The sequence below is a fragment of the Medicago truncatula genome, chromosome 7, assembly GCF_003473485.1.
Source record: "Medicago truncatula cultivar Jemalong A17 chromosome 7, MtrunA17r5.0-ANR, whole genome shotgun sequence".
Lineage (NCBI taxonomy): Eukaryota > Viridiplantae > Streptophyta > Magnoliopsida > Fabales > Fabaceae > Medicago > Medicago truncatula.
In genome coordinates, this window is record NC_053048.1 from 40,885,770 (window position 1) to 40,896,086 (window position 10,317).

Sequence of the window (10,317 nt, forward strand, 5' to 3'; positions counted from 1 at the left end):
CCCTTAAACCCCTCCAATGGAAGACTTCAACCACCACCTCTCCGCCCTCTACCTCCCTCCAATCCATCCCCACCTCCGACTCATTCCGTTTCCACTACTACCTCCCCGAATTCCGTCATCTCATCCAACTCTCTCAAAAATCCCAATCCATGCTCAACCAAATCGGCTCTTCCGACCAGATTTGAGGCCCTAACTCCTCCTTCCCCACTGACGTGGACGACACTTACGAATGGATAGTTAATTCAAACGATGACGTTCTGGAACTCGTCGACAAATTAGTGGACAAGTTTCATAGGGTTCTTATGGAGCAAGATATGGAAAAAGGGGAAGATGGGTTTTTTAAGAAAGAGAGGAAAGGGTTGATTCTTTGGGTTGATGATCATGGGAGTGAAACCAAGAAGAAAGTTTCGTTTCATGTTCATACTCTTAGGAAGCTTCAGTATCATTATAATCTTGCTGTTGATAATTCCAATCAAACTTTTGAACATGTTTGGTTGGAGAAGGAGAAGACTGAAGATGGTGAGAGATTTGTACATCCTTTGGTTCGTTCACTTTGCTCAATTTCTTCAAAACTATTTTTTTATGCTTTGCATGTGTGCTTATTTATTATTAAAAATTGAAATGTGTTATGCTCATATGTTGGTTAGGTTAAAAAGACTGAAATTATAGAGATGGGTAGGTTTTTTATGTTAAAAAGACTCATATGTTGGTATATTACTATGAAGCTCTTCAATTGTTTTGGCAAATAAATGGTTAATGAGCTTTATTGAAGTTCAAAATGATCGGGAGTATATGATTTCAAACCTTGGTCAAAATAATCATTAGCTAGACTTTACTACCTTACCAGGGCCCTTTCTCGTGTGAACCAAAGGGCTGGGACAAAAAAAAAAAAATGCTTACAGTTGTGCCATTTTCTTTTTGGTGCAGCTGAATTCTTCTTTTCTTTCTATGGAATTATATTCAAATGGCATCCTGTTAGAATTCCATGTCATTGACAGTCGCCCATGGCTGCTATTTGACAGAACTGTTTATTTGTTGACCTGACACCTGTGAAGCCCGGATACGAGATACGATACGGATACGATACTGCACTGATACGTCGATACGAAAAAATTTCAAAAATCAAGATACGATACGAGATACGTTAATAAAAAAAAATTATATAATTAAATGTACTATATAATTATAACAATTTTTTTAATATGCAAGTATATTAACAAACACATGAAACCAGGCTCGTAGCACATTAATATAAATATAATATTGACGATTAAGAAAATGAAACCAGGCTCGTAGCACATTAATATAAATATAATATTGACGATTAAGAAAAAGGGAAATATGCAATTGGTTGTGTGATGTGGGTCGTACTGGCACCAAAGAAAGATAAATGAAATGTATATATATTATAGTAATATAATGTTTTTATTCTTATTTTTTACACAAAAAAAAAAAAACAGAAATCAAAATAATATAGAAATCAAAATAATATAAAAAACACAAGTATCCATGCGTATCGGGATGTATTGGATAATTATTTTTAAAAAAAATAAAATTTAATATTTGGATACTCTCCAGATACGTATCGGGAAGTATCGGGCAGGTATCGGTGCAGGATACGCAGAGGATACGGTACGTCATCCATTTTGAAGTATCTAGGCTTCATAGCCTGACACTGTTTGAAGAAGTACTTTAGAATATGTCTAGTGTTGTCCTTGTGGATTTAAAAAGCCTTGAGTAAATTGTATTTCTAATCAATAAATTACTAAGTGCTTTCAAAAGATTATATATATATATATATTTTTTTTGGGTGGGGTGAGATTAAATCTTAGTTCCAGAAGATTTTTTTGTGTGTGGTTGGAACTTGTTCTGCATGCAATCCTACACCTCTTATACGTGTGCTGAGAAATATCTTAAATATTTTAGCTAATGTATCTGGTTGCTTTGTTAGTATTCATTTGGGTTGTTTTCAACTTTTCATTCTAGAGTAAGACTCCTTTGCATGAAAAACGATTCATGAATTTGTGCAAGAAATATTTTTATTGGACTGTTTTCTTCCGTCTCCACCTCTTTCACTTTTCAATCCATCTATGTTTTGTGTTTTTTCTGCTGGTTTTAGTCCAACTAAGTTCATACTCAGTTCTTGTGACACAAACTTCAATCTGTCTAACATGATGCTGATGCTGATTTATGATTTATTTTAATTATTATTAATTCTATTGTCTCTTATTTTATTGTGCAAAAATTTGTTTTATATTTCAGGAGTATTACTCTGTTTTAGATTTTGTTGATAAAAATAGTATTGAGAGTCTTGTACCAGTAAAGCCTCCCCCACTAGAATGCACACCTTTCAAGCTTGTGGAGGAAGTCAAAGCGTTGAAGGAGTTGGCTGCTAAGCTGAGCTTGGTTGATGAATTTGCGGTATAACATGATTGCTATCCACTAATTTTTTACTAAAAAGTTTCCTTTATGACTTCTAGTCATCCTTCATTACTTGTTAGTTGTTATACCTGTGAATTCTTATTTCCGTGGCTTCGTTGTACTTTACATTTAGAGCTTGTTATCCCTTTAATCATAAGCAGGACCAATTTTACAACATCATTGTTGCCCCTGATTTGTTCAACTGTGATGGTTCTTGGCACGAAATAAAATTTCCCGCACCCAGTTAACATATTAATCTTAACTAGCGCAGAACCTGGTACTTATTTTTTTTCAATGTTCAGACATCTATGTGGCTGTTGTTTTTGTTCATGGTGAAGAAAATAAATCCAATGAATAGAATTCCAGTTCTGTTGCCTATTGAACAGTTCTTGACAGGTGACAACAAACTCAATTTGTACTAGAAGCCTCATGTTTTGGAGAGCTAATGTAAATTTGATACCAAGTTGTGCTTTTGTTCCTTGTGCTGTAACCCTTAATGTAATTTGATCAGTTGTTTACATTTTGCATCTTCCCTTCATTATAATGTAGTATTAAGAGTCCCACATTGGATGAGATAATGCCTGACAACGTGTTTATAAGTGGGGGCAGTCTTCACCTAGCAAGCCGGTTTTGTAGTGTTGAGTCAGGTTCAACTCAAAATTCTAAGAGGGTAGCAGAGCCTATCCAAGCTCCATTGGGTCATCAGGTCACCGTTCTTAGGCCATTAGGGTTACGCTCCAGAAGTCCAGTCTTGGGCATACGGGTGTGTGTTAAGAATCCCACATCGGATGAGATAAGGTCTGACAATGTGTTTATAAGCCGGTTTTGTAGGGTTGAGTTAGGCCTAACCCAAAATTCTAAGATGTAGGAAGCTGATTAAGGATAATATTAAAAATAGATTTGTTCTCCTTATAAATGTTTGATATCCTGTACAGAAGTAGACATTGTTTTAAGTTGCACACATTAATTGTATTAAGCTATTCATTTCATTTGAAAGGTGTACAAATTATATTCTGCAAATCCTAAGCTCCAGCCTTTCTTTCGCCAAGGATCTTTCCTTTTCACTTTACAGACATCAAATGTACTTAATGGATCTCCCTAACTAATAGACTAATAGAACTGGTGTCATTATTTTATATAATACGTTGGATGCTCATTTTAGTATCCAATAAGCAATCCGTGTTTTTGGGGACAAGTTCTATCAGTTACCTTGTGTCTTTTACTCAGGTGGCTGGGACTTCAGTTGACTTAGACTAAGGGTTTGTTGGGAGGTTTTTTTTAGGATTTTGGAGGGGAGGGCTTTGGAGGGTTAAGTCTATATTTTTAAGAATGTTTGATATTTTAATTTTTTTTAAAGGAATTACATGATAAATTTGCATATAATACTTCAGTCACACTTAATTAATTTTAAAATATTTTATAGTGTCCATAATTAAAGAAGAAAAGTTAGCCCTCCCCTCCATCCTAACATACCCTAAGAATTCAGCACACATTTAAGTAGAATTTTCCATGAGCTGCATGTAGGTGTCATTCATTTGTGGGTTTATTTTCTGAAAAGTAATGATTATAGGTGTCATAATACGGGATTCATTTTCTACCAAGTTACTCTATTTTTCTTATAACTACTGAGCTGCTTGCTAAATACGAAGGTATCATAATCATAATGGATTTGGTATTAAAATAATGGTGTGAGAAAGGAATATTAGAAAGAGGAATGATATTTGTATGTATTGAAACAAGCTGAAACAAAAACTGATATGGTCAAACAATTCACGAAGAAGTTCGATACACGTTGACGCAAAAACAATTAAGTGGAAACAATTAAGTGAGTCCATTTTGAAACAACTAAAGCACTCCAATATCCTAAAGCATCAACTAGTATTAGTTGTTAAATACACAAATATAGTAGAACATTGAGATTTATCATCATCTAAAATTACATACGACCATCTTGTATAAGCCCATGTCAAATATTAAACAAAACATACGACATGTGTATGTATATCTTACACATTAGTTAAAGCTACATAAGTTAAAGTAGTTAAAATAAAAAACCAATGACCTGACTGAATCGATACCTCAACGCCTAATACAATCGATTCTCACAGAATACAATAATATCAGAAAGAATAAAAATGGTATCATATCAGATCCGTCATAAGGTTAAGTGGTTAACAATTTTCTTTTATACCCTGATTTCCTGAATTTCAAACGGCCCATTTTTATTTTCCCTAACTATGATTCTTAAACTTAATACCACCACCTGCATATCAAAACTATCTACCACTATGCTAAAAAGAGGGATGTTTACCTAGAATTAAAGACCCTTGAAACAGACGTGATACTTGAAGGAATGCCCACTTCCTTCCTATTATCCTTCATGTTAGTAGGCGTTCTACTTACATAAATGACCACTTCCTTCCCTTTCTCTTTGCTTTTTATAGGCGGACTTCTGGTAGGCATAACCACAACCTTTCCTTTATCATTCCTTTTGTTTTAAACCGGTCTTGAGACGTAGATTAAAGAATCACATCCGCATGTCCGCTGTTTCATTTTCCCCCCATTCACAGTCAGTGTCACACTCGTTTAATTAATGTCACATATACTATCACTACTACTGTAATTATTGTTATTATTATTATTTCCTATAGTCATGTTATATAGAATGATCACTGTGTTAGCTAGCTCATTTCAGGGACAATCATGTGTGTGTTTATCTACTTTTCATGAATGGTTGTGGTTGGGGTATAATGTAGTTAGTATATAGGGTATGTGTCTAGGCTATTTGGGCAGTAATACTATAATAATAATAATAATAATAATAATTGAAACTGATAATTGAAACAAAAGAAAGTAGAGATGACTAAAGAAGGCCAAGCATACCTAGTTTGTTGATGTAAAGGGTAAGTCACCATAATTCAGCGATCCATGACTACAGTTTAAATATTCAATCCTATAAAGTGCAAACATTCCATCTATCTTCTATCTACTAACTATTTATTAAAATTGATGCTATATAAATTTACAATTTTGCCCCTAGAAGGGGCAATTTAGTAATTCTATAACTCCTTAACCTTGGTGAGTGCCACCTCATCTAAATTATTTTTTATTTATTTTTTTATTTTTTATTTATTTTATATTATTTTCTTTTTTATTTTAAATTTATTTTATAAGAATAAAAATAAACCTAAATTCAGTTGCTTCTACATTATCGTTGTGGGAGATTAAGGTATCGTTTGACCCGGCTTTTTTTCCAACTTCTCTACATTTTTAAGGAGAAGTTAGGTCAAACGCAATATCAATTAAGTACTTAATAAAAAAAAAAACTTTTTTGAATGCCTAAAATTGAAGGGAATGAGCTTTGGCCAAAAAGTTGTTGAAAGTTACTTTAAAAAACAACTTCTCGATAATTTATTTCACAAACACCTCTTTTCAACTCACGCTGGGAACATTTTCTTTTATTTTTTAATATTATATTTCAATATATTTTTTTCTTCCATTTAATTTTATTTTTTGAACCGTTCCATTTAATTTTTTAAGGAGGTTCCATTTAATTTTATTATCTTTTTTTCAAAGGAATTTTATTATCTTTTTATCACTTATATATTTAATTTCAATATCGTTTAATCATCACAACCTCACAAATATTTTATTTACACTAAATGATACAAATATTTTTATTTCATTTCTTCAACCTCGCGAATATACACACACACATTAATGTATAGAGTAATGTTTTATGTCCGCCTGTCTGTTTTTTTTTTTTTATGCTAATGCATATACTTTTTTTTAGTGTTGCGTTGAGTGCTATTTCACCAATTTTTTTTTACCTATTTTCCAATTTTTATATTTTTAAAAACTTTTAACTATTTTACAATTTTTTTTTTGTTTTTAACTATTTTCCAATTTTTTCTCCCAAATTCAGTTGTTTCTACACCGCCGTTGTGGGAGATTAAGATACCGTTTGACCCAGTTGTTTTTCAACTTCTCTATATTTTTAAGGAGAAGTTAAGCCAAATACAAAATCAATTATTACTTATTAAAAAATATACTTTATTTTAATGCATAAAATTGAATGGAATGAGCTTTGGCCAAAAGTTATTGAATGCTACTTCACAAAACTACTTCTCGATATATTTTTTTTTTTTTGCTTTCGCACCGGTTTTTGACCCACCAAAGGTGGGCGACTAATCCGGCTCGTGCGTTGTTCCTCCTCGGAATCGAACCCGGTATTCCCCGGGTACGTCCTTGGAAGGAGTTCCTTGCCATTGGAGCCCAAGCAACTTGGTTTACTTCTCGACAATTTATTTCAGAAGCATCTATCTTCAATTCAGATTGGGAACATATTCTTTTATTTTTTAATATTATATTTCAATATGTTTTTTTCTTCCATTTAATTTTTTTTTTAACCGTTCCATTTAATTATGTTTAAGGATGTTCCTCTTAATTTTACTACCTTTTTTCAAAGGAATTTTATTATCTTTTTATCACTTATATATTTAATTTCAATATCGTTTAATTATCAAAACCTCTCAAATATTTTTATTCACGCTGTCATTTAATGATAGTAAATATTTTTATTTTCTTTCTTCAACCTCACTAATATACACACACACATTAACATTTAGAGTAATACTTTTTGTGTGTCGATTTTTTTGTTACGCTAATGCGTATAATTTTTTTTGGCATTGCATAATACATATGATTATTTTTATAAAATTTTTATTTTAATTAAAAGTAAAATTGTAGATGTCTTTTCTTAAAAAAAGGTATAGATGCCTAAAAAAATTATACTTATATATATATTGAACCTTTATATTGTTGGTGTAAGCTCTAGAGGCCAATAATTTATGTTAAACTTATCTTATGTATCATGACTTTTATTATTGAATAATATATGACACTCTTTATTATATTTATAGTAATGTTAATAAAGTTCTTAGAATAGATAGTTCGTGTAATAATATATTAAGTGTGACTTAATCATGAGATTACATTATCATAAAGAACATTATTCTTAAATGTATCCGTAGTTAAGCTTTAATATAATTAGGATAATAATAAAGCGTCGAGACTATTATGTATGTAGACTGATGACTGCATCTCATGGGTTATAGATATGAGATATTAAGTCTATATGTAGGTATAAATATTAGGAGTAATATTTATACTGGATAGACCCATTGTGAGAATACTACATAGTACGTTATGAGATTGTCATAAGATATTCTCACAATTATAATAGTGTATATCGCTCTTAGACCTGAAACCACTATGATCCCTAGATGTGGACTCAAGTACTTTGTTGTCATTCTAACGTTGTCTGTAAAAGGATAACCATAACGTTGGTTGATGGGTACTTGATGAATCATGTTGAGGGACATGAGTGTCCTAGATGGGATCTGTCCCTCCTCATAAACAGGAGATATATCTTTAGACCTCTTGATGAAATATGACTGTAAAATTGCATGGTCATGCCGAACTAAGTCAATATGAGATATTAGACTTATTCGTTATTCAGTATATTTCGGAATCAAGAAATATAAACATTGATCTATACAAGGGTGACAATATCTATGCATTGAGATCAATAAAGATATCGAGACAAAGGAGTAATTGTAAACATAATTATTATCATGGAAAAGGTTTCGTCATATCACTTGACATTCTTGTCACTTGGATAGCAATGATGTGTTGCTAGATACCGCTCATTGGTTATATTATTAAATATTAGATTTAATATTATTGCCAACGTGACTAGAATCTATAGGGTCACACACAAAAAACAGTCAAAAGAGAAATATATAAGTATGACTTATATAAGGGTGCGTTTAGTAAATAACGTTAATTAGTTAGCAGAATTACTAAACAAGTTATTGGGCTTACTGAAGCCCAATAGTGGCTTCTGACTTGCAGAGCACACAAGGAGTTCTATAAATAGAATCCTAGTGCTGAAGTTTGAGGTTGCACGTTTTTGAGAAACCTTAGCTCTCTGAAAGTTCTGATTCCTTGGCTAGCACCGAGTTTTGGAGGAGCACTGTTCGTGTGGACTTGCTATAGACTTTGGTGCTTGCTGCTTGCTTTGTTGTGATCGTGATTCCAGTTTCCAGTTTCCAGCTTTCAGATTCCACACTTCGAGGTAACAATCAGATCACTGATTCATGTGTAATTCGTAATGATCCAAGGAAAGAAAATCGAAAAATTTTATCCGCTGCTTATTCTGTTTTGAATTCGATTTTCCTTCAGTGGTAAGGTTTTGACACAATTTTTATTTTACCTTCTGGTACTGTAGTTGAAAAAGTGATGCATGTGGGTTATTTTAGTTTTTGTGAGTAATCCTAAAGCTGAAACAGTTTTCATATTTGGTTAATTTTTTCCTATATCATTGAGCCATACGAAAGTTGATTGGTGAAAATTTGTTTTGGTCATATCATTGAGGTCAAGAAAGTTGATACATAATTTTGTGCATTTAAGTTCACGTTGATTTCATGATACAAAAATTGATCACATAAAAATATGTTAGTTTCTTTCGATATGAGAATGAACAAAGGGAATAAAATTAAATGATGTATTATTGTATTTTCATATAGGACTTTCAATGTCAAAGGATTATGACTACATTGGATCTCAAAAATGATTTGGACATTTGAAAAATAGAATTTGGAGTGCTGGATTCTTGGATTGTGACTGGTAGTAATGAGAATCAAAGGACTCCAAATCCTATTTTCCAAATGTCCAAATCATATTTGGTTTATTTGTTTTTGTATTTCTATTTTTATGTGTGGATTCTTGGATTGGACATTAAGGTTGTTTTTGCTTCTGGTACAAATGTGTCGAAGTATGACAAGTTAACTGACATTGTTACTCATGAATTTCGCTTTAAGTTATTTAAGAAAATTCAAGATGGAAAATTCAAAACTGACGTTTTATATTGTATAGTTATGTTCTTTAATTTATTTACGTGTTTTCTCCGATTATAATGTTCTTATAGATGTAATTTTTTTTAAGAAATCATTGTGGTTCTTCATGAGATTGTCATTTATGAACGACAACAATTTCTTAGGAAAATGCAGCTATTTTTCTTAATTTGCTCATTTCTCCTTTATAACAAAGATTTTTCTATTTTAATCCCTAAATTTTTTTTTAGGGAAGCACGGGTTTGTAACTAGTTGATTGATGAAAACTAAAGCACACAAAGAAATATTTAATAAATAGAGAAAAAGCCAAAATTGTAGTAGTGTATTGATATTTAATAAATACTTAGAAAAATAGAGAACCAAATTGACTAGAAAAAAACTATATTTGATGACATTTTTCAAAATTTCAAACAAATTCTTCTCGAGTGTCAAGCCATTACAGATGATATTCTTTAAATTCCACACAATCAACATTTAACACAAAGTCTCTCAAGTGTCAAGCCATTACAGATGATATTCTTTAAATTCCACACCATCAACATTCAACACAACTCAAGGACAATATGCCACTAATTCATTCACACACTAATAATTCACTTCCGAAAATCAAACATGTGAAGAATAAAATTACAATTAGGCATGTAATTCACTTCCATGACAAATATGCAGACAAGTTAAATAAAATTACAATTTCTATGTCAATATTGTTCCTAAATCCTCAACTGGAGTCCACAAGCATGCTTCTACCTCTACAATTTTCTAAATCATTATTCATTTCAAATTACAATTCGTTAGCATCATAAATTACTTTTCGTTCTTAACCAACTTTCAACTCTTAGCAGCATTACAACAAACACATTTGTCGCGTCATTTTTCGGAGATCAAGGCTATTCGATTAGCTTTTGACTCACTAATTATTTCACGACTGAACATTTAATTTTTTATTAAAAGGGGAAAAAAGTTCAAACTACCCCATTTT

The 10,317-nt window shown here is 31.9% G+C and overlaps 1 long non-coding RNA gene across 1 annotated transcript; it reads left to right on the top strand.

Annotated features, from left to right (window-relative positions):
• The first annotated feature begins 450 nt into the window (after positions 1 to 450).
• On the top strand, positions 451 to 2,596 carry LOC120577176 (uncharacterized). The gene is made up of 2 exons (XR_005643226.1): positions 451 to 542; positions 2,263 to 2,596. It is a non-coding gene; the product is annotated as an uncharacterized lncRNA (long non-coding RNA).
• Positions 2,597 to 10,317: the final 7,721 nt, after the last annotated feature.